We start from the raw sequence: 25,782 nt of genomic DNA, 5'->3' as shown, positions 1-25,782 counted from the left end.
TACAGCATATTATTTCATGGCTGTTGTTAATACGTTATAGCTCAAAAAACACAGGTCAAAGGAAAATGCCCACATGGGAACCTATTTATGCTACACACCACCATAAATACACAACATACATTATCAACAGTCAAGAAATAAGGACTTCATCAACAATTTCTGGACATACTATGAAAGTATGTTAGCAGTTTTTGAGCAGGGGAAACAACCTTATTGGCCCATTCATTCCATTTAGCCTCATAGATGGAGAGAATGCATGCATTTCATGGGACACATCGCCCTCCGTTGGTGGCTGGTGGAAATGTTACATAATACTGTAGGTTTGAAATTATAACAATAATGACAGATTATGCTGTATTGTAATGAAGGCTATTTAAAATGCATTTTTCTAATTAATTTTTATAATGGACAATAATAGGCATTTACAGAGGTGAACTTTAGTGGTTGTCCAAGTTGGGATTTCATCTTTGATGAAATTGTTTTTTTGTTCTTATCTCATGTTTAAATCATTTCCAATCTTCTTTTCAGCATTCGTATTATAATTGAGCTTAATTATTTATGGCTTCATTAAGGCAAATGACCTTTTAATATTTCTGTGCATGTTTAATTTTGACGATAAGCAAGACAAACAGAGTTGATTGGAATTGCAGACGAAAGATAAACAGCTTTCAAGGCAACAACGTAGATAAGTAGCATTTAATTTACTTCACTGACAGGTAGAACTTCCTTTGAGAGAAACTTTTTAAGATAGAAGACAATTGATGTCGATGGCCACACCTTTTACTGATTCTTGAAAAAAAGAACCCACTTTAATTAAAATGGTTTAAATAGCACCTGATTCATCTTAAAAGTAATTTTCACTTACTAATTAGTTATTAATTATCTGCTTAAACTATCCCAACCATTCTCAAGAAACTTTATTTAGGATTAGTTCACCATCATTTTGTCCCAAAGCTGTGACTTTTCTTTTGTTGAACACAAGAAGAGATGTTAAGCTGAATGTTCATGCTGTCAAACTCCAAAAAGAAAACACTATAAATGTGGTCCATACGAGTTGTGTACAATATCTAAAGTCTTTTGAAATCATATATGGGAAGAAATTAAAATCTGGCCCTCCATGTCAACGAGTTCAACATGACTCCATCCAGATAAATTGCAATCTCCTTATCTTAACTGTAACCTGATAACACACAACACCTAGTGCTTTTAGTTTCATTGAGAAACAAGTGTAACTTTGACAAGACCATCTGTCTCTGCTTGAAAAAAAAAGGGCTACGGTTGTTCTCCTTTTATCGGTTTTCTTGTTTACCATGACACAAATCAGAATGATAAGACTAAGAGAATCTACAAAAGTGTTTTGGCACTCCTAAGTCGTGCCACTACAACAGGTGTCACATTTGCAACAATGAGGGCCAGCCAGATTATTTGGCTCATTGGTTCATTTTACAGGGGTGAAATTAAAGGCCTGGCGCAGGTCCTTTCATTCTCTAGTAATTTGGTTGCGGGCCAAAAGATGCCTAAATGATATTTTGGCAATACGAGGGTTATTATGCATTACATGGACAAGTTTCAATATCAGATTAGTCAGAGATGAAAAATTACCAAATGCATGTTTACTTGAAAACAACAAGATTAGAAAGCCACCATGTTTACAGTTGAAGAAAAGATTTTAATAAATGACACAAAAAGTGCAGTACATATAACTAAATGAATGCATTGTTCTCCTACCAATCGTTCAACGTCATATTTTAATTTCATTCTCCCTGACTTTTCAGTTTTATTTTGATGTGACTCAGCTAAAAACTTGCTCATGTTAATTGACGGTGTGTTCGAGCCCAGGCGAGGGCCAGGGGCCAAGAGCAGGACAGGTGGAGGCCTAATGAGTCTAGTCCTCAAGGTTATGATTATCGACACAATGCCCGTCAGAAAGGCAAAGGGGGAGGTGTTGCTGTAATCTATAGTAATATTTACAGTATTAGTCAGAAGTCTTTCAAATATAATTCCTTCGAAACTATGGTACTTTACGTAACATTATGTAAGTTGACATTTGTGCTGGCTACTGTATACAGGCCACCAGGACACAATACAGACTTTATCAAAGAATTTGCTGACTTTCTATCAGAGTTAGTACTAGCTGCAGGTAAAGTCCTTGTTGTTGGTGATTTTAATATTCATGTAGATAATAAAAAAGACGCATTAGGATTGGCATTTGCAGATATTCTAAACTCTATTGGTGTTAGACAACATGTGTCAGGACCCACTCATTGTCATAATCATACTTTAGATCTAATATTGTCACATGGAATCGATATTGATGCTGTTGAAATTCTGCAGCAGAGTGACGACATCTCAGATCATTATCTAGTCTCGTGTATACTACATTTAGTCAAGGCGGCTAAACTGCCTCCATGCCATAAATATGGTAGAACCATCACTTCTACCACTAAAGATTGCTTTATAAATAATCTTCCTGATCATTTTCATCGCCTTAGCATACCAGACAGCTTAGAAGACCTCGATGTTGCAACAGAAACTATTGCCTCTGTCTTTTCCAGCACATTAGACTCAGTTGCTCCTTTGCGTTTAAAAAAGATTAAGGAAATTAATCCAATGCCATGGTACAATGACCACACTCGGTCCCTAAAGTTAGCAGCCAGAAAAATGGAGCGCAGCTGGAAGAAATCAAAACTAGAAGTATTTCGTATTTCGTGGAGAGAGAGAATGATTGAGTACAGAAAGGCCTTAAAATCTGCTAGATCTGCCTATTTTTCAAAACTCTTAGAAGAAAATAAACACAACCCTAGGTATTTATTTGATACAGTGGCTAAATTAACAAGAAATAAAGCTTCAACTTCTGATGTTTCCAAAGAGCACAGCAGTAATGACTTTATGAACTTCTTTACTTGCAAGATTGATAATATTAGAGAAAAAATAATAACCATGCAACCGTCTACTACAGTATCGTGTCAGATAGTGCATTGTAGTGTCCCTGAGGAAAAATTCAATTCATTTACTGCTTTAGGAGAGGAAGAATTGTCTAAACTTGTTAAATCATCAAAATCAACAACATGTATGTTAGACCCTATACCGACTAAGCTATTGAAAGAAATGCTTCCAGAGGTCATAGACCCTCTTCTCAATATCGTCAATTCATCTTTATCATTAGGATACGTACCAAAAACTTTTAAGCTGGCTATTATTAAACCTCTTATTAAAAAACCACAACTTGATCCTAGAGAATTAGTCAATTACAGGCCGATCTCAAATCTCACTTTTCTGTCAAAAATACTAGAAAAGGTAGTATCATCACAACTATGTTCCTTTTTAGAAAGAAATGGTATCTGTGAGGATTTCCAGTCAGGATTTAGACCGTACCATAGTACTGAGACTGCTCTCATTAGAGTTACTAATGATTTGCTCTTATCATCAGATCGTGGTTGTATCTCTCTATTAGTGTTACTGGATCTTAGTGCAGCATTTGACACTATTGATCACAATATTCTTTTAAATAGACTCGAAAATTATGTTGGCATTAGTGGAATTGCATTGTCATGGTTCAAATCATACTTATCTGACCGTTATCAGTTTGTAGTAGAAAACGAAGACATGTCATATCGATCACAAGTTCAATATGGAGTACCACAAGGCTCAGTACTAGGACCGTTACTGTTCACTCTGTACATGCTACCCTTGGGAGATATCATTAGGAAGCATGGCGTTAGTTTTCACTGTTACGCTGATGATACTCAGCTCTATATTTCTTCGCGCCCTGACGAAACTTACCAATTCACAAAATTAACGGAGTGCATAGCTGATATAAAAAATTGGATGACCAGTAATTTCCTACTACTAAATTCAGAAAAAACAGAGATTCTAATTTTTGGACCAAAAACTTCTTCACGTAATAACCTAGAATATTGTCTAACACTTGATGGCTGCTCTGTTAAGTCTTCGTCGTCAGTTAGGAACCTAGGTGTGCTCTTTGATACCAATCTTTCATTTGAAGGCCATGTTACTAGCATCTGTAAAACCGCATTCTTCCATCTTAAAAATATATCTAAACTACGACATATGCTCTCAATGAAAAATGCAGAACAGTTAGTTCATGCGTTCATGACCTCAAGGCTAGATTACTGTAACGCTCTACTGGGTGGTTGTTCTGCTCGCCTGATAAATAAACTACAGCTCGTACAAAATGCAGCAGCTAGAGTTCTTACTAGAACCAGGAAGTATGACCATATTAGCCCAGTTCTGTCAACACTGCATTGGCTTCCTGTTAAACATCGTATAGATTTTAAAATCTTGCTAATTACTTACAAAGCACTAAATGGTTTAGCTCCCCAGTACCTGAGCGAGCTCCTAATTCATTATAGTCCTTCACGTCTATTGCGATCTCAGAATTCAGGCCAGCTGATAATACCTAGAATATCAAAATCAACTGCAGGTGGTAGATCCTTCTCCTATTTGGCACCTAAACTCTGGAACAATCTTCCTAGCATTGTTCGGGAAGCAGACACACTCTGTCAGTTTAAATCTAGACTAAAAACGCATCTCTTTAACCTGGCATACACATAACACATTACCAATTTATATTTCCAAATCCGTTAAAGGATTATTAGGCTGCATAAATTAGGTCAGCCGGAACCGGGAACACTTCCTATAACACCTGATGTACTCGTTACATCAGAAGAAGAATGGCATCTACGCTAATATTAGTCTTTCTGTTTATCCCGAGGTTCACCGTAGTCAACCGGATCCGGGCCGTATCCAGGTGAGACCAAGGACCTGCACCTTGACACGACCACAACGCAGCCCTGAAGTATCAGCAGAGATTGAGTCAACTAGATCATCCCCTGTGAAGGCCTCATCGACACGACAGCCACGACACAGTTCCTCAACAACCGTCCATACCGGCGTGATGAATACGATCCTCAATTGGATGGAACTGAAATAAATACTTTTAATGTTGCGATCCTATTGGACTTATGATAGCAACCTGAATTGTAACAAAGCACTGTTGGCCAGAGGAGAACTGGCACCCCGACTAAGCCTGGTTTCTCCCAAGGTTTTTTTCTCCATTTTAACACCAATTTGCCACTTGTCTGCCACCTGATGTCACCTGATGGAGTTTGGGTTCCTTGCCGCTGTCGCCTCTGGCTTGCTTAGTTGGGGACACTTGACTTGACATTTTGATATTCAACAGTGCTTTTGATCTGCCTGCATTGACACTATTCTTTAAGAGCTGCTGTGCAGTCAAACAATGTACCAGTTATCAATGTAAAGCTGCTTTGACACAATCTACATTGTAAAAAGCGCTATATAAATAAAGGTGACTTGACTTGACTTAATCATGCAGAAAATGAGGCCTTTGGTGGAATGGAGGAGGAGAACGAGGAGGAAGAGAGGAGTAGACAGATGAAGGGGTGACACACCTGGGACCTGACCCGACAGGAACAAAACCAGCTCCACTGCTTCATATCCTCTCATTTCGGAGATGAGCCCAGGCCACCAGCATCCAGAAGTCCTCTTCCATCCGTCCACTGGCCAGACCATCTGACGGAGGCTGATTCAGCTAATTGCACTAAAAAAAAAATGCATAACAGTCAATAATCAAGAAACAGAATTATGCCAACCAACAAATAATGCAGATCACTTTTGAATCAGCAGATACATTTACTGCTAAACTAATAGTTGCAACACAACTTATAAACTTCAGGCTTTTAACATGACTTTATCCATTTGTTTCTGCTGGACCCACAAAGACTGAACAGTACAGTTTCATCACAGTGTATATTTGACCCTTCGCCAGGAGTTTGATTGACAGGCGATCTAACCAATCATAACGCCGAATCTGCCATTTTGTCCGACAAAGCAGTCAGAAGTTAGTAGATTAACATTGGTGGACTTGAACTTGAAAAATGGCGTGTACTGACGTCTTTCCGCGGTTGAAACAACATTCCTTCTGATGTTCATTCATGTTTATTTGATGCTATAAATTAACTAGTAGGAAGAGATCATCGGATCACGAGCTGATTTGCGAACAATCAGTGTAAAATGTTTAATTTATTTACCTTTAAATTCATATTTGTACCTTTAAATAACATGCTTAAAATTAAATGAGGTAGAGTTGGGGGAAAGGGTTGATATATTAATTTACAAAGCTTTGGGATAAGTTATATTTCTCAAGTCAACCTTTGTAGCAGACAAATGTGGGAAAATTTGAACAAACATTGAGTTGCATATGTTACAGTAAAATGTGTTGCAACCATCCGCTACTGTTATTTAATGTTATAGACTAATACTATAGCACTTTCAAAATGACCCTGGCCGTCTGCAATCCTGTCACGTTCTGCAATTCCTCAACAGCTTGTTTAGAGTGTTGTACATGACATCATATTAATCAGAAAACTAAAATTCACACCAGCTATTGGGCTCTATTACATTAGCTGAGAGAGCACATTTCCAATATGTAGAGAAATATTCTCTGAGATGGCATATGCATTGAGAGAATGTCCTTATTGGTGCAGAGATGGAAGTTGACAGCGGTAAATTGGTAATCAGCTTCCTGGATATTGAAAAATTTCTCATTTATCAGGTGGCAATGGTAGAAATCTTTTCGCTGCATGTTTGTTAGTGTCTTTCAACCGTGGGTATGTGCAAGGGGATATTGTATTATCCTGATAAGGTCTCCCTTCACACGCTTTGGATTTTTTACAATGAATATGAAAGTATTGATTTTTACAATACATAATATGAAAGAAGATCTTTATCCGTGTGAAAGGCCCGAACGTAAACACACAAGATGACACATTAAGACAAATGTGATAATGTTTTTGTAGTTAATGTATGCATAGTCAACAAAATAAAACCTCACACATCTTGGGCTGCCAAGATGAAGGATTAAGAAAAAAATGAATGCTATGAAACACTTGGGGGGGGGAGAAAAGACTGGAGTTATAAAGGACGACAGAAAGGAAATCAACTTCCTCAGCTGTGGCCATATGTTACCAAGGTGATGTTCCATGAAATCGATCCCAGTCTTAATATCTGCCAGCTCTTGGGCTTCCAGAGTCTTAGCTGGCTCTTTGCATGCTGATCTGGGCATGGCTGAAAAAGTGAGAGTAGGTGTTACAGGCTACTGAGAAAAGAAAATATGCAGCTCTGGGGGTGTTTTTTAATACTTATTTTAAGTTGTGTTAGATGTATTGATATCTCACTTGAACTGTCTTCTGAAGATCATTTTATATGTATCTGAAAAAAGTTCCTCCAGTGTTTTTGTAGGAAGAATCGTCTGTCACTGTATCATTGCGTATATACACAGAGATAGTCAGAGTAATTTCCTGCCTCACCCAAGCCAAGCTAAAACACATTGGTTTCCTTTGGTACACCTCTTGAATTTTATCACTTCTATTGTAACAATTGCACAATTTAGCAGGAAAAAAGGCATTCATTCTGCAACCTTCTTTGTCATGTGTACAGAAACTACAAGGTTTACACAGGAAATTAATGCTTTTTCATTGAATAGGGCTGTTTCACAGATAGGGCTTAAACTAACCCAGGATTAGGCCTTAGTTAAATTAAAACATTTAAGTAGCTTTTATAAACGTGTCTTAGAAAAGAAAAGAAAAAAACCTGTGTGCATCTTGAGACAAAACAATGGCACTGACATATTTTAAGATATATCAGTTCAAGTTGCTTTCAGTTAGAACAGCTCAAACATGTATTTTAGTCTGGGACTAGCTTAAGCCTTGTCTGTGAAACCAGACAATAGTGTTTTACACCTGAATTCTTGTTATAAGAAACCAACTCATTCCTCTTTTTATGGGCCAAAAATGAACCGAGGAACAAAGAACCCAGTTTTGTTTTGTTTTTTTGCATTCACACTATCCCTGTCTGAGTTTTGAAAGTGTTCAGTTGTAAGTGTTAGCACACAATGTTGTTGTTGGTGTTTTAAAGGGATAGTTCATTTAAAATGGAAATTAAGAAAGAGCAGGCAAAAAAAGGCCTTTTGTCCCTGTCCCTCTATTAATTCTGTGATACTTTTGCATTTTTTTAAAAAAGCTTGATGCTGGTCACTATTCACTGCCATTAAATAGACGAGCATGATCAGGACATTTTTTTTTTATTCTCCTTTTGTGGTCCATAAAAGAAAGAAGTGCATATGGCATTAAAAGAACATCAGGGTGAGTAATTTGACTTAATTTTCATTTTAGGGTGAACTATACCTTTAATATTCCTGTCATTCTGTAATCAACAGAAAATGCAATCTCATTTTGTGTCATCATTACTTCTGTTCCATCAGCTTTGAAAGTGCTACATAGGTGTTATGAACGGGCGCACAAAACATTTTTGCTCTGGTTCTCAAGGGAGCACCTGGAGATGTTGCTTGGTACTCACACTTTGCTCTCCTCACTATCTTCTTTTCTCTCGAACATGGTAGATGATGATGATAATAATGTTTTTTTTGTTAACATTAATGACACAGACAACAGCAAGAATATTAGGCTGCTGTCACTTTAAGACGGAATGCACACACACACAGACTGAATATACTGACACACATCCGGTTTCTTTCTCAACTGTTCGCTGATGACATAACCGAGAGAATACTTGCCGAGACAGGTATTTTGACATAACTTTGTGTGTATGCGTCCGTTCAAGCGAAAGTAAATGCGAAAGAGGAATCAATTCGGTGTTCGAGCGCTGTCTGAAATGCGCCTCTCTCTCTCTCTCTCTGCGTGTGCACACTTCGGGTGTGGCACAGATAACAGCTAACAAGTCCCGATTTTCGCCTCTTTTTCGCTTTTAAAATCGTTTGAATGTGTTAATTGGCGAGACAAAACACGTCCAAATGATAAACTTTCACTATATGATGGTTAAATTTAGCAGTTAATCCGCGAATCACATGCGTGCCGAACCGTTGGACATTATCCGTACGGATCACGGATTAACTGCGATCCGTTGCACCCCTAATAATTAAAGAACACACTTATCATCATGATTGCTATCTTACCAGAGATGTAGAAAAATCCTACTCCAGTAAATAAACGTGTCCCTGTAAGCCGGTCCCCAAAAATGTTGGTACTCAAAAGCGTTTCCCTCCATGTTTTCTGGTGCGCATTGTTTATTTTTACCATGCATGTGCCTGCGCACCACTTATGTGCACCCCTGGTTATAAATAACCTTCTTACAGGTGTATCTTTACAGTTACAGTGTGTCTCTTCTATTTGTTTATGTAAAAACAACTACGTTTATGAAGGCAAAAATGGACAGTGAGCCCTTTACAATGTTAAAAGGACTGGGTGTCTATGAATAAAGTAATAATTTAGAAAAAAAATCTAACAATATGGATCATAAATTCAATATCTCTGTTACTTAATGGAGAAGAGAAGATAAGTATCCTTAACTGAACAGAGCAACTCACACTTGCATGTTCTGTTAAACTAAAAAGAGAAAAAGAAATGACTGGTAAGAAACCACTAACATCTTGAAAGTTAAAATTTATAGACATTTTAAGAAAGAAATCATTTACCTGTTGAGTGTGTAGAGTGACAGTCTGTACATGGATGGCTGATCTCCAGAAAATCAGTAATGAGGTGGCTTTGACAGTTACAGATTTGAAAAACAAAAAGGCGGGAAAAAAAAACCCTAAACACTAACTAACACAAAGAACCATTTCAGCATATAAAGGGTTCTTCAGGAGGATACAGTTCTAAATAGAACGGTTACTACATGTAAAGAACCTTTAAAGAACCATGTTTTTTTTTTTAGAGTGTATTAAAGATTCAAGTGTGAGAATAAAAAGAAAACTTAAAGCATTCTGTATTCACAATACACACTATAAGTGTACTCAGATCCCCTTCCCTCACACATTCCCCTGGAATGATCAAAACGGTCAGTTGGATTACACAGCCTCAGGAAGTTACAGCCTCATTCCTTTATATTGCACCTTCTTTATCAAATTCAGCAGATATCCGACAGTACATCTCATCACAATGCTAATACGAGGAGCTTTTCGATGCAAGTCTGTAGGAGGCATGAGAGACGCTGTTGGGGAGGGCCAGGGCCTGGAGACATGCAGCCAGACAGAGCAGGAAACAGCGGGCAGGAAACAGCAGGCAAAAAAGGCCTTTTGTCCCTGTCCCTCTATTAATCTGAAGACTGTAGAGAAATCCCAAAGGGATTAAATGTGTTACTCCTAAAGCTTTTTTGCTCTTGCCAGTCTGACTGCAAATTAAAAGATGGGGAGGGGGGAATAGTGAAAAGGGAGGGACTGTTAATTGCTCGCCAATCGATAATTCTATAATTACTTTGTGACAAATGGCTGGCTTGCAGTGTTGGAACTGTTGAGGAAAGGGAGGGTTCAGGTGTCGGTGGGGACGTGTAAAGAGGGTTGGGTATGACCAGAAACGGAAATATTTGCTTTTGTGCCTGCAAGCGCTGTCACTCTGGGCATTGTGACATGGAATTTGTGTCAGGTTTAAACAAGAAGCGAAAGTCTCCAGGGAGCTTCTGTCTGGGGCTTCAGTGAGAGTGAAAAGGGAAAGAACTGCAGCAGGCCTGCATCCCTGATGAAATCACAGGTTGAAATTCATTCACAATGAGAAACCAGGTGGATTTAAAAGGTATAGTTTAGGCATAAAAGGAAAATTGTGTCATCGTTTACTCACTAGCATGACGTTCCAAACCTGTATGACTTTTTACAGAGTTTTACAGAGCTATTCCTTGCAATTAGTCCCCACTGGAACTGAGGCTTTCAGACTAATAGACAATGCAGAAGCACCATGGGAGTTTCATAAAACTGGTCCACATGTCAAAGGTTTGGGTTTTTTTTAAATCCGAGGTCTATATTTCACCGGTCAGCTTGCCTTTGACACCAAATCCATTTTATTTCATGTCACCATTAACCTTGAAGCAATTAGATTTATTTACCTTCCCTTCAATCCGGACACCGACCTTTGTCCATTGTTACCAAATCCCTGTGTGGATTTTTATGTCTGCCTTTTTTGCTTTCAGGGTTACATTTGCATAGAAACAGAATATATTCAATGCAAAAGCATTTAACTGAATACATACTCTTTCAACGAACTGATTTGCATTCCTCTTATGCATCTCTTATGTTTCTCAGCAGGTGAAAGAGCTTTTGTGCACCTAAAATCATCTCAATTTCAGATTTGCTGGTAGCCAACTCTTTTGAAAGAGCCTGAAAACAAGGAAAGACGTCAAATGTAAGATGCCAGCGTGGGCCAATTGATCCTGGACTTCTACAGACCGTTCAGATGCCCCCGCCCTCACAGAGCTGTTTTATTTAGAGCTACTGCCAAGCCTGTGTGTTTGCGCTTAAGTATCACAGGGAACTAATGAAGTGCGGTGGGAGGCAGCCGCACACACTGTGGCATAATAAAGCCGGGCATGGACCACCGATCACCTGACTGCCGGAGAGCTGCAGGAGAGTGGGGCAATGCTTGTCATTTAGCGCAAACCCTTTCTGGAATATATTAGCCATATTCTTAATGCTCAGACAGCAACATAAACCTTCCACAGATTCTGAAGCAGTGACTACATTTTGAGAGACTTTTTTTTTTTTTTGCACCAGTCAATCAATAATGTGCAGTTATGTTATGTTGTGTGTGGGATATTATTTTAAAGCTTCCACTAAGCATAAATACTCCATTACAATCGACAAAATAATCTGCCTAGCAACAACACAAGCACTGCAATAATATATTAATACTGATGTTCTGATTAATACTGAAGACAAGCACTGCATTAATATCTTAAAACTGATGTTCTCGGTGGTCATTTTCACTACAGTTTCAGTTACTCAGATGAACAGTCTGATACACAACACTGCCATTGACAACAGTGAATATTAAGAAATATCTGACCACTGGATGCCGCGATTGACCAATCAGAACCATCAGAACCATGTGCATTAGTGCCCATGAGTATTTTTTCCATTCATTTTTCCCATGGGGATTTTAAAAACATCTAAGTTAAAGCGTGATAAGCCATTAACCAAGCCAACCAGCTACAGTGTGAATCATTCATAACATTACAAACTTTTATTTGAAGCAAAAACATATTTTTATATATTTAAAAATCTGACAAAAAGGTATAAGACTGTACTGAATGGCTTTAGTGAAGGAATACAATACCATGAAGCATTGCGAATGACAGCTGAATTAAAAACGATGTTAATAAAAACGAAGTTGATAATTATATCAATAGAAACCATATATTTGAAATATATTGAAAAATATGCATATACAAGCATTTAAGTATATGAGAGTGTAGGGAGACACAATGCTTCATGTGAGTGGGCGGAGCTAAAAGCTGTTTTGGAACAATTTTATTGGTGGAATCTGATTGGTGTCATTTTTTTATACATGATCATGGGTAATGTAGTTTTTCCACCAGGAATTCCACTGTTAAACATTATTATTTTAAAAATAAATGAAATAATAATAGCAGGTTGCTTTAACAAAAGCATATACCATCTATCATTTTGTCTTTAAAGGTTTAAGGGGCTATTTTCACAACACCGTTTTCAACTAAAAACGGAAAACTTTTTATGCATTTTGGCTGTTCATTAACATGACAACGGCGTTTTGGGGGCCTGAAAATGCAAACTTTTGAAAATGCGTTTTAAAGTGCAAGTTTTTGAAAACGATGGTATTATTGTCTCTGTGTAAACTACAAAAACGCGAATTTGTGAAAGCGGTGACGTCATGCGGATGCGTATTACGAGTTCAGTCTGTAGGCGTGTAGTGTTTCTCTGGCACACAAAATACAGCGCTTTAAAGCGTTTTTGTGATCCGTGTGAATGGGGATCATTTTGACAACGTTGTCGTATATACATGAAAAACGTTTCCATTCTTAGTACGTCATTGTCGTGTAAATGTACCCTGAGTTATTGTTAAAAAATCAATTTTCCTATGGAGAAAATGAATGGAGTTTTTACTTACGGAAACCGACTGTTCCGTAAGTATCCAATAACAATGGATGAATTAATAATAGCATACTAGCATAATACTCTTCCAATTTTTTACCAAATGGCAGAAACAGAAAAAGTAGTAGTATACTACTAAATCATTTTAAATTCAGCCAACATGTTTTGAGTCCCAGTACACCGTTTAAAAAAAATTAAACAAATATTATTGGAGTACGTTTTAATAGAAAATACTATTTCAGTCTTTCTACTTCAATATTTCACATTTAATTCAGTGTGTGACTTGCCATTTCTTTGTGATTATTTGTGAAATTTACTAGCAGTAAGCAATTGTTTTCAGTGTAGGATGTTTTGGGACAGAAGTTAGGAGAGAACAACTTGTCCAACAGTAGCAGCTCTGTGGCCTAAAACCAAAACAAAGGAATTGCAGTATTGATAGAAAAGTTTACATTGGTCATTTCAAAGCCTTAAGGACACCAAAATGTTGAAATGTAGGCAGTAACAGTATCGGAAAACTGAAAAAGGTTTTTTGAGGGCAGTAGGTTGTGTGCTTAGTGAAGCAATGATCAAAGACCCTACCTCTACCTCTACCAGCGATTCCAGTGAATGAAACCATCTCACGGAGCAAAGAAGCCAGCACTGCAGCTCCAGGCCAGCTCTTGATGGATACTGATTAGTGTGAGCGTAAACACTTCAACACTCCTGGCATGATCCCTTTGTATCAAACCTAAGATGGAATGATTATCTCCAATTTTTGCCACTCCTTTGATCCTAAATTGCGCCACCTTTGGTGCCTTCTGTCCGATTATTGGACATTATTGTATCTCGCCTGTCGTAGTAGCTCCTTTGAAACGTCTTGGTTTGTGTGACATCTTTAGAACTCTAACTCGCTTCCTCCAGGAAAGCTCTAGAATTGCTGCATGCATTTGCACATCCCTCCATTTTTGTAGCCCCTGTTCTTATTTTTTTTCACACATACTGCTCTACATTTTTTGCTTGTCAAAGTTACTCATGAATAAATGGGTTCTGGCTCAACTTGTTAAAGCGAGCGAGCTGAAAAAGTAGTGATTTTGTTTCTTGCTGAACAAGAGACTAAACATCCTTACAAGTCCTTGTCTGCTTGAATTAATTACACATTTACATTAGAATACAGTGTATGAGAACTGTAGCTAAACACTTAGTAATCAAGAAGTGGAGGTGTTCAGGGTAAACAGGCTAAGTGGTTTCTTTCTGTTGCAAAATCTAATTCGGTTACATTTTGAACACATTACTACTACATTTCTTGGCAAAGAGTGCAAAAAGAAGCAGAAGATTTATGTGCACAATTAAAATACAGTGGGGTCCAAAAGCCTGGGAACACTAGTTAAATGTTTTAACCATTTTTTTTCATTAGAAATTATATAATGAGTTAAAAATTAACATGAATTATGGAAATCTTTAGTATTCTACTATATATATATATATATATATATATATATATATATATATGGGTCATTAATGAATAAGGTTTTTAAAAGTGTAAAAAAACATAATGGAGATATAATTAATTTTGAGGTTTTATTAAGTGTTAACAATGAGATTGTGTGGTTTTTATAATCAATTAACACTGCTTTTGTCATTTTTTTACAAGATGGACAAAATTTGTCACCAAAAATGCAATTCGGTTTAACCAAAATTTCGGTTTTAATGAATGACACTTTTGGTTATACCGAATGACAATATTTTCAAACAATGCTAACAGGCTGATTATATAGCTAGCTAGCAAAAGGACAATCAAACATTTTATATTTAGTAAAAGTTTTTAAAATATTACGGCATTTTCCACGTTTTATAGTGGTTGTACCGAATGACCTGATGTTTCGGGACATGTGTATAAGCAAATGAAAACTTGAATTTTTCAAATATTTAAAAGAGAGTTAGTTACTTTGCTTCATGACCATGTGGTCCTTTGCAGGTGTCTGAATGATGTCACATCCTGTCACATGATATTGACTGCATGACTTGATCCAAAATGGTCCCTTTATTTTGGTTACTCCGAATGACATCAATGAAATTCATTTTGCGGACATTTTTTCTCATAACAAAGCAATGACTTCTACACATAATTGTAATACTGCACTATGATGATGTTATAAACTCATGGCAGAATAAAAAATATATACATTTATTACATTTTAAGATATTTTAATCACAAATGAAATGGTTGTATTGGCCTTTGGACGGTTAAACCGAATGACCTTTTGACACGTCAAAATCTTTAAAATATCTTTATATGTAGCAAAATATAATTAAAACTTTTTGGATTCAATAAAATAGATCTAGCTGTACTACCTTACATACTTTGGTTGTCATATCTTTGCTTTTTATTATTATTAAGGCCTTTGGACAAAAAAATGACCTGTCACGTCATTGACCCATACACAATATTCTTAGCATTTTTTAATAATAACTGATGATTATGTTAGCCCGCATGATTTAAGAATGATCCGAAGAGCAATAAATAAATAAACAAATAAAACTTTCTGTACAAAGAATGCTCACAAAATAGCTTATATTAGTGACCAAGAAATAGTGTAGAATCTTAAATATACTCCTTTTATACAGTGCCTTTTAAAAGTTTGCGATTTTGTTAAAAGAGTGTCTCTAATGATCACCAAGGCTGCATTTATTTGATTAAAAATACAGTATTATATTAGTAATATAATTAAAGCTGCTGTCCGTAACTTTTTTTGGTTAAATCAATTTTTTAGCAAGTACATAACCAGCCAGCGTTCAAAACTATCTCCTTACCTTAGCCCGATTCACAACGGTAAGCTTGTAATAATGTTTTATAATTCTGGTGGTACTGGTGGGTTTCCGTGGGAAATTCAAGCATGTCTTTGCGTCACATCTGTTTACATAAAGAACGAGTCCCAGCTAGAAGGCTATATAGCACGTGAGGCGGATCATTTATAGCCTTTTCTCATAGCAGCTGCAATAATTAAACTTATCATTTGGATGGTGGATTGTATGGTATGACAAATTATTGTTAGAGATTAGACTGTACAGAAATTGAAATCTACAGGTAACACTAACACACACTAAATACACATAGTCATGCAGTGCTGATGTTGTTAACATTAACAATTTGAGAACAAAGCTTAACAATAATAATAATTTGCAGTTTGACGTGATCCGAGCTAAGCGATCGTTAGATTTAATCACCATTGGCAGCGCGATTTATTGTAATGCTTTTTTTTCTCAGTTGGTCAGAACAAAAGTGGCAGATTTGTTACTTACTTGTTCAGATGACATTTTCCGGTGAAAATTCTTACTTTGGTCATACTTCAAGACTACAATCTGTGATTCCGAAGTACAGTATCCACATTGACAGCAAATATTAGATTCATCCGCGCTATGGAGCCGTGCCGAGGCACAACTCACGAAAAAATGATAATTCCGCAAACAACTGCAATTGCAGGTTTCAAACAGAGATGGCGACAAAGAGGCAAAACTTACGGAATGCAGCTTTAAATATTATTACTATTAAAAATGACTGTTTTTTATTCATCATGAAGAGACAAATGAACACAAGAAGTGCTCACAATTTCAGACATTGCTTAGAATAGCATAAGCTAGAATAGGGAGGGATTAAAAGAAGTGAAAACATTGATTTTTATTTATTTTATTTTTTTTTTATGAGATGAGTTTTCAGCTGTCTTTTGAATGTTGCCAGGGATTCTGCATTCTGGATGAAGGCGGGAAGATCATTCACCAGCAAGCAACAGTGAACAAAAATGTTCTGCAGAGTGATTTTGTGCCTCTCTGTGATGGTCTTTATGCAGGTCAATATTCCCTGCATAGCTTAACAAGTGGTTGCGGCTGACCTAGCTCATTAATGTCAATAGTCTATTCACTTTCCTCCTGGAAAACATAATGAAAAGCAAATGTTGTCTGAAGTAACATCTGTCTCCTTTTATGAGTCAGGATGTACTCAAAGACCTCAAAATTAAGCAGCTAAAACGTAATGTGCAAATGCAAACCCAACAACCTCAGCACTGTACATGCAGTATATTTAGAACATATGCAAATCAACCTTATCTTCCCCTACCTGGTGTCTTTTCTCTAGCACTCTCTAAATGTAATATACAGATCTGAGTTTCCTATGAAGTTTTAATTGGAGCCCCAAAAGCTTCTTAGTTCCCTAGCAGAGTCCTTCTGCAACACATCTTTGGTGCAACTAATTACTTTTCCAAGCCAGCATAATCCCCAAGACAGATTCTTGAGCATTTCTAAAGATATTTATGACCTTTTTGAACTCGTGAATCACAAAGTGTTAGGTCACAGTGCCATGGAAAGGTATCATCTAAATATTCAACATCTTCGGAATTAATTGAGGAAGAAAGTAAGTTCTACAAAAAGGTTATTTGGAAGGCTTACTAAAACACGAGCGCGAAAAGTCGACGGAAACACCCGGCATCTCTCAACAGAGAAGTCCTTTGTGCTGTACAATTTCCATTTTCTCATTTATCTTTTGGATACATCTTGCAGACTGACATGACATTAATGAGCAAAAAATTCTCTAAAACTAATTTGAGCCTCAAAGTTATGGGGGGTTTTATGCTAGATTTAGATAATGATGGAAAACCAGTTTTGAGTGGCACATCAAACTTCCCCTGGCTCATTTGTGCTCAGATCAGCACAGAACTCTCATTAAATGGCTTGCGTGCTGCAGACCGGAGTCTTTCATTGGCACGGGCGGCCAGCAGACAGCCTGGAAAATAGCTGCTCAGAAACTGAGCGAGTGTTGAATTCTGGCAATACTTACTGTCGGAGTCACTCACTTTAACTCTGGAGATGATATGCTTTGCTCTGACACAAATAATGTGTCTGGATTCACGATGGCATGAATAAAGAAACCCTCTCAATGAGGTTTCAATTCATTTACAAAGTATTTGAATTTTCTATTCGCCCTGATTTAACAACATCAAACACAGCCAGTTAATGTGAACCAAAGCCACTGCAAAGTACCGTATCATCAATAGTCTATTCACTTTCTTCCTGGAAAACAGGACAAATCCCATTAGATCATTCTATGCTGAGATCGAACCAGCAACTGTGTTCAGCAAGGGCCATTGGCACCACAAGGACGTACACAGTCCCAAATCCTTTACAAGCGACCATCATGAAATGCAATATGAAAGACAGAAGACATACACTACTGTTAGTGGACTGACGGCTGCTGAAAATTCAGCATTATCATCACAGAAATGTTATATTTTAAAATATATAACAGTAATTTTAAATTGTAATTTTACTGTATTTTTAATCAAATAAACAAAGCCTTGGTGAGCAGAAGAGTCTTCTTTCAAAAACAAAGTAAATTTCAAACAGCACATTTCATAGTTCACTCAAAAATAAAAATTCTGTCATCATTTACTCACTTGGATGTCGTTAAAATACAAAAGAGGATATTTTGAAGAATGTCTGTTGTCCATACATTGTTGTTTTGGACCCCACTGGCCTTTTTTAAGATCTTATTTTGTGTTCCACAGAAGAAAGAAAGTCATACAAGTAAATAATGATATATTATTGGTGAACTATCCCTACTTTGGTTAAACCACCAACTACGACACACAACATGAAATTTAGAATTTTGAATGGCCATCAATGGACAATAATGCTACTTACTTCCCAGATGGTGTAGTTATTGCATCAACCAGCAAGGGCCACCTCATCAGTCAAACCTAGACCCCTTAGGCTTGTCTTCAGGACCACAGGTGGGCAACGTTCAGGAAAGGAGGGTGAGATATATTCTGCTCAATGCAACTTAGGCAATGTGGCACAACGGGAGAGGAACTGAGCTTGGAAAGGCTTGTTCGATATGTAATGCAGTCATGGGAACCATAGCAAGATAAGTCTCTGGGTGCAAGGTGATATCTCAGAGGGTCCGAAAGCAGATGGATAGGGGGGTGGGTTGTGCAGGGAGGCCTGGCAGACAGACAGAGAGCTCAGGCTGTCACACACGCAGAGCTAAGTGACAGCCACCAGCGTGCAGGACCAATTGCTACAATATGGCACCTTGGCCCAAGCCATCATGGGCAACCTGGCAGGCCGTTCATCTCTAAGGAGATGTATGGCGAGACAAAACAGTGCTTTTTCTCCATCTTTTCCTTTATAGAACAACAAATGCAATCCTACTTGGCCTCCAACTCGAACCTCCATTATCAACTGTACATATTGACCACTTGTGTATCCTGCACTCTCCCTCACTCAATAAGCAGTTTTAATTATGTTGAGTGAACAAAAGCAAACTACAACAGATGTTTGCGTTGTGTAGCAGGGGTCTGAGTGAGAGCAGGAAATTGAAAGGGGAAAAAATCTCTTGAAAACAAACAAAAATTACATAAACTATTTAAAAAAATATTTTCATTCAATAAGCCTAATTGGAGAAAACTTTCCAATGCAATTAAATAAAACTTTTCTAATAAACCTGCTTAATATGCTGTTGGTCCTCCGCGTGCTGCCAAAACAGTACCGACCCACAGAGGCTCCGACCCTCCACCAGCTTGACGTCAACCCGCAGTGCATCCTGATTTCATCCTCCCCATTTAAAGGGGACCTATTATGCCCCTTTTCACAACATGTATTAACATTTATTATAGCTTGTCAAATTTGACCCTATTTGGGTATGAGCAAAAACACGCCGTTTTTGTGTGTGTCCCTTTAAATGCAAATGAGCTGCTGCTCCTGCCCGCTTTCCAAAAGAGGGCGGAGCTTTATCAGCTCAAGCTTCGGTTGCTCAACAACAGCAAAGCTGGAGAATCTCACGCAGCCAAAATGACGTTTGTCAGTAACGGTGTTCAGCCTTACATTGTTCAAACCGGAGTCGGACACTGATGGAGAGACTCAGAAAGAAGTTAAATCTTATAGAATGCAACTGGATGTTTCTGAACGGTTAGTGGATAAATTTATGTAGTCGCTGTGGCCTTGATTCAACTCATCGACTAGCATGTGCCGTCATGATAATCTTTTGAGCAAATCCAGCGTTGAACTGACCCTCGTTTGTGAAGCAGTCAGGCGTAAAATGACAGCATGGCAACAAAACTCTACTACAACAACTCTTCCTCTTCTCTATAAAGAAATGGAAACTGGTACACCGTTGTCGCTTGCGAAAACAAAATGGCAGCGCCGTGAGTGGAAACGTCCAGGTTAATGGGTGGTAATATTGTAATAAGATCCCCTTCCTACGTCACTAGGGGAGCAAAATCTAAGTGGCTCGTTTTTTCACATGGTTGCAGAGAAAGGCTTACCAAAACAAAGTTACTGGGTTGTCGTTTTTCATGTTTTCTGGGTTGGTGGATCCACCGGGGACCCGATTATAGCACTTAAACACGGAAAAAGTCAGATTTTCATGATATGTCCCCTTTAAATGGTGCCAACGCACACAGCCGTCCACGTGATGTAAAAGAAAAAGGACTCATCAGACCAGGCAACCTTCTTCCACTTCTCCAAGGTCCAGCTCCAACACTCGCATACCCATTGTGGTCACTTTCGACAGTGGACAGGGGTCATCATAGGCACTCTGATTGGTCTTTGGCTACACGGTCCCATACGCAGCAAAGTGCATTGCACTGTGTGGTGACACATCCCTCCCATAACCATCATTACAATTTTGTGTGACTTGTGCCACAGTAGACCTTCTGTTGGCTTGGACCAGACGGGATAGCCTTCACTGCCCTTTTAAAATTAGATAGTGTAGTTACGGTGTCTACCAGCAGGGGCTAACCAGGCCATGCTAACAAGACTAACCCTGACCCCTTGGTAATGGTAATGTATATAAAAGTACAGTATGTACAAACTTCATATTGAGACCAGATGTTTAATGGTTTCTGAGGCCTTGGAGATGGCACAAAAACTGGCAGAGTGCTATTCTAATGATTAATGGTGGGCAGGTGGGGTCTTAGTGGCACTATGGCGTTGCTTCTGCCTGTTTATTCACCCTCTGCTTTCAACCAACCTCATTCTCTCCAGCATGTCATTCCTTAAATTTACAGCCATCCACAGAGCCGGTATGCTAATGAGATTTATCCACAGGCTCTTTGGAGGAAACTCCCACATGGTTCATCTTTAGTTTTAATCCCTCTGACAACCGTCATTCCATCAGCATGTGATTCCCACCCATTGGCGTTTACCTAAAAATAAACAAGGTGGAGAAGGGGGAGCGAATCAGACAGATGGATGCACGATGGCACGTCATACATTATAGGGTGGGTACCACTGTCCAACCTGATATAATCAGTTTGCAGACAGGACATCCATGTTCTGACTTAATCACCTTCACATACTGGCAAAGGAGGAAATGGGGCTGGTCACAATGTGATATAGCACGGTCTTATTAGATATAATATTAATATAAAAACACATAATCCTAGCCATCAGAACGACTGACTCATTCATTAAACTCAGAGTGTTTCCAGACTGCTTATTAAGGCCTCATCAAATCAGCGTATGCCCACGGAGGGCGCCGTCTCAGTTGAAGGGGGTTGAGAGATGCTCACTCAGTATGCAGCACTGAAGTCATTGCTAAGTCTGTTGCCTTTTATTTTGTGGCTTGCCCATCGATCCCCTGTGCAGCTGAACCTTTGTTTGGCCTGAAAAGCCCGAGACATAAATCAAGGTCTGGCTACAGAAAGTTTCTCCACAGGAAGTGGAAGAGGGAGTGAACTGCATGGGGCTGTAACTAGGATGGAAACAAAGCAACCACAAGCCATTTTGTGGAATAATACCATCAGCTTTTTATAATGAATATGAAAAAATGCTATGTGCTCTGACAACATCTGGTGAGAGCTGTGGAATGTTTTTTGTTTTATTGGTTGAATCAAGGCAACCTGTCAAGAACACATTCTGGTCATATTTCACTCAAATATATATTACACATAATATATATAAATATAAATAATATATAAATATATATAAACACATAATAATAATAATATATAAATATATATAAACACATATTTTACTTAAAGGATTAGTTCACTTTCAAATGAAAATTAGCCCAAGCTTTACTCACCCTCAAGCCATCCTAGGTGTACATGACTCTCTTCTTTCTGATGAAAACAATCGGAGAAATATTAATAAATATCCTGACGCATCTGAGCTTTATAATGGCAGTCAATGGGGGTCACTAGTATGAGCTGAAGAAAGTGCTTCTATCTACATCCATCCATCATAAATATGTGCTCCACACGGCTTCGGGGGGTTAATAAAGGCCTTCTGAAGCGAAACAATGCATTTATATCCATATTTAAACAATTTGTGAAGTCAAATATCTAGCTTCTGCCAGACCACCTTCTGTATTCAACGTACGAAGAAAGTGTAAAACTCTTGCAGTTCACAAAGCTTACACTACGTCCTATGCCTTTCCTATTCAACTTACGGAAAAAAGTGTAACTGACGCGAAGCCAATTTACACTTTCTTTGTAACTTGAATACGGAAGGCAGTCTGGCGGAAGCTCGATATTTGCCTTCATAACTTGTTTAAATATGGATATTTTTTTACACAAAATAATATTAATAACATAATATTTTGACTTTATTAACCCCCCAGAGCCGTGTGGAGCACACACTGTATTTATGATGGATGGATGTGGATAGAAACACTTTCTTCAGCTCATTCTAGTGACACCCATTCACTGCCATTTTAAAGCTTGGATGCTTCAGGACATTTATTAATATTTCTCTGATTGTTTTCATCAGAAAGAAGAGAGTCATATACACCTAGGATGGCTTGAGGGTGAGTAAAGCTTGGGATAATTTTCCTTTGAAAGTGAACTAATCCTTTAAAAAATATATTAGTAGTAGTAGTATAAATATAATAATAATTATTATTATTATTATTATTAAAAATTAATTGTAATTGTTTAAAGTTGTATTTTAAAAATGTAGGATCATTAAAAAGTTAAAATCTCATTACTGAAATGCAAAAAAAAAACATAAGTTATGTGACCTGGACATGATTTGGTGAGAATTATTACTAAAATAAGTTGTTCTAAACACCTATCACTTCAGTGGAACACAAAAAGTATAGAAATTCTGAAGACTGTGTTATCCATGCAATGCAAATGATTTTATTTTATTTTTTAAATGCAAAAGCCCCATAAAAGTATCCTATGGTGGTTCATACAGCTTGTGTGCTACACACCAAGTGGCAGCCATATGATTGCTTTCAGGGAGGAAAAACAAAAATTTAAAACATTATTAAGACTTGTGACTTTCTACATTTGCTGTTCTAAAATATTGGACTATATGCATGACTACAAACAACAACAGCAGTACCAGTACTCACAGAGAGATTGCACATTTCCCCATTTACATGAAGTTTCACAAGCAACCTGAGGTTTTTATCTCCTGGGCACAATCCGCAACACAATTCACCACTGCTGAAGCTCCAGGAGCTATAAAATCACCATTATGGCACAAGTTGAGCTGATAGGAAATTCATTTGAGAAGCACATTAAGTTGGAATGGTATGCATGTGTTCCCTCTCCCCGCAACCCCCTTCCTGGTTATCTTCAGCTTTGCTCGGTAGGAAACTCATTAGCTTCTTGGAAATAAAACTCTGGCACACTTTGTCTCCATTTCTGAGAAAATTAATTAGAGAGAACAGACACCATCGCCGATGTGCCAGCCTCTATTCTGACAGTTGCTCCTTTTTTTCCCCCCCAAGTATCATTATTTCCTGCTGTTGTTGTCGCTTTAGAAATGCTCTGTGCGTCTAAGGGATTGCGGTATCGATCCACTCAGACCTGTTAAAAAACTCTGGATTAAATTTGCTTGTCTCTGTGTTTGCTGGTCATGCTTTTAAAAAATACTGTTTACTGTGTGAGGGGAGATGGTATTGAATTTTAGTGTCTTGGTAGTATATTGGGCCATTTACACAACGTGCACGCTCCATCTCTTTAACACAGGCGGGCAGAAAATTACATGGGATATCTTGGATCTTTTGTTTATTTATTTATTTATGGGTGTTAACAGAGAAGCTTGCGGCGCTACACAAATTGTGCTACACCTTATCTTTTTGGTCTGTAATATTCCTTACTGGATACTCCAACTCTATCTGTGAATGCAATACATGTTTTTCCCGTATCGCCAAAACCAATCACATTCCCTCCCTCCTCACCGTGTGTGTGCACTTGTTAACAGATAAGGCCAAACTCCTTCACCAAAGGACAATCATAAAGGAATAACAGTGTCATCTAAAAATGCAGATACCATAAAAGTTGGTTCATATTGGGCTATCACTTTACAGTAATATGTTCATATAATGTGATTAAAACATGTTCTTGCATTCAGAAACAGAGCACAACAGAATGAAACCGAATGAAACTTCATACAGCATCTGAAAACCACACTGTTCACGGAACAAGATGCTGCAGAACAACAAGACAAAGCAATGGCCAAAGACTTCTTTCTGCATGTGAAAGTATTTTGTGAATAATACACTCAAAAATGAACTTTCACTGTTGTTAGTTTTACTCAAACCATCCTTGTTCACATTACTTAGAAACTCATGTACTGTAACTACATGAATTTAATTTAACTGAGTTGTTTCTACTAAAAATGGGTGCAACAGGCACAATGATATTACGCAGCGCCTGTGACCCCCTGCTGCTTGCACAGGGAGCGTGCCTTGCAACCATTTGTGAGAGACGCTGCACATTGTGCCTGCTACACCCATGGTACGGCAGCAAAGTTCCTTGATTATTACGACAGAATGAGAGTAGTTCCTAGCCATATCGGCCTAGAAAATCACAACTTTTCATTTTCCGTCGGTCTTAGTATATGATGTAACTACAGAAGTGTCAAGTTTTAAATAGGAAAAATATCGAAACTCTTTGGTCCTTTTTGAGCTAGATGCTAACGGTCTAATCAGATTCAATGAACTATGCTAAGCTATGCTAAAATTGGTACCGCCAGACCCGGAGATCGGCTGAATGGATTTGAAAACGGTAAAACTCAACTGTTTAAGCCTATTTTCAAAAAAAGTGGAGTGTTCCTTTAACACTTTCAGATGCCCAGAAAGGTACTAAAAACATATTCAAAACAGTTCATGTGAGTACAGTGGTTCTACCTTGATATTATAAAGCAACGAGAATACTTTTTGTGCGGCAAAAAAAAACAAAATAACGACTTTTCAACAATATCTAGTGACGGACGATTTCAAAACACTGCTTCAAAGACTTAGGAATCTTTTGTTTAGAATCAGTGGTTCGGATCACGTAAACGAAGCCTCGTTTACTGAAATCACGTGACTTTGGTGCTCTGAACCACTGATTCGAAACAAAAGATTCGTAAAGCTTCGAAGCAGTGTTTTGAAATCGCACATCACTAATCATCTTTTGCCATGTCTACTCAATGCTTTACCGATCTACACACATAATTTAAAATCTTTTATTTCATCATGTTTTGAGGGCTCAGAATATATTGATATATGTGATTCACTGACACAGCATATATTTAGTATTGGTAACTTTGACACACCTTTTACATGCCTGTTGAGTGTCCTCAGCTTCTCCTTATTGTTGTCCTCTTTTCTCACTCTTGATTGAGGGTGGAGTAGGTTATTGAACTCTGGGTAAAACACCAGAGGGACTTGACGCCCTCTTGTAGGAGAGGTGATTGGGAGGTGTTTTTTCCAGCTGGAGCAGGTCGAGAGGAGCAGCATCTTGGTGATATAAAACATTGATCAGCATTGATTTTGTGTGTCTGCGAGTGCACCACCCTCTCTGTCTCTACTCGCTCGCCTCCTTCTTCCTGCCTTTCAGGCTAAGCTATGAAACGATGTT

At 38.0% G+C, this 25,782-nt stretch overlaps 1 long non-coding RNA gene across 1 annotated transcript; it reads right to left on the bottom strand.

Annotated features, from left to right (window-relative positions):
* Positions 1–1,752: 1,752 nt before the first annotated feature.
* Positions 1,753–25,766, bottom strand: LOC127525503 (uncharacterized). The gene is made up of 3 exons (XR_007933357.1): positions 25,478–25,766; positions 5,345–5,581; positions 1,753–1,876 (listed from the first exon to the last, which is right to left on the bottom strand). It is a non-coding gene; the product is annotated as an uncharacterized LOC127525503 (long non-coding RNA).
* Between the last annotated feature and the right edge of the window lie 16 nt (positions 25,767–25,782).

Source organism: Ctenopharyngodon idella, chromosome 13, assembly GCF_019924925.1.
Source record: "Ctenopharyngodon idella isolate HZGC_01 chromosome 13, HZGC01, whole genome shotgun sequence".
NCBI lineage: Eukaryota > Metazoa > Chordata > Actinopteri > Cypriniformes > Xenocyprididae > Ctenopharyngodon > Ctenopharyngodon idella.
Note: the sequence above shows the minus strand (reverse complement) of the source record. Positions and strands in the feature narration are given on the sequence as shown.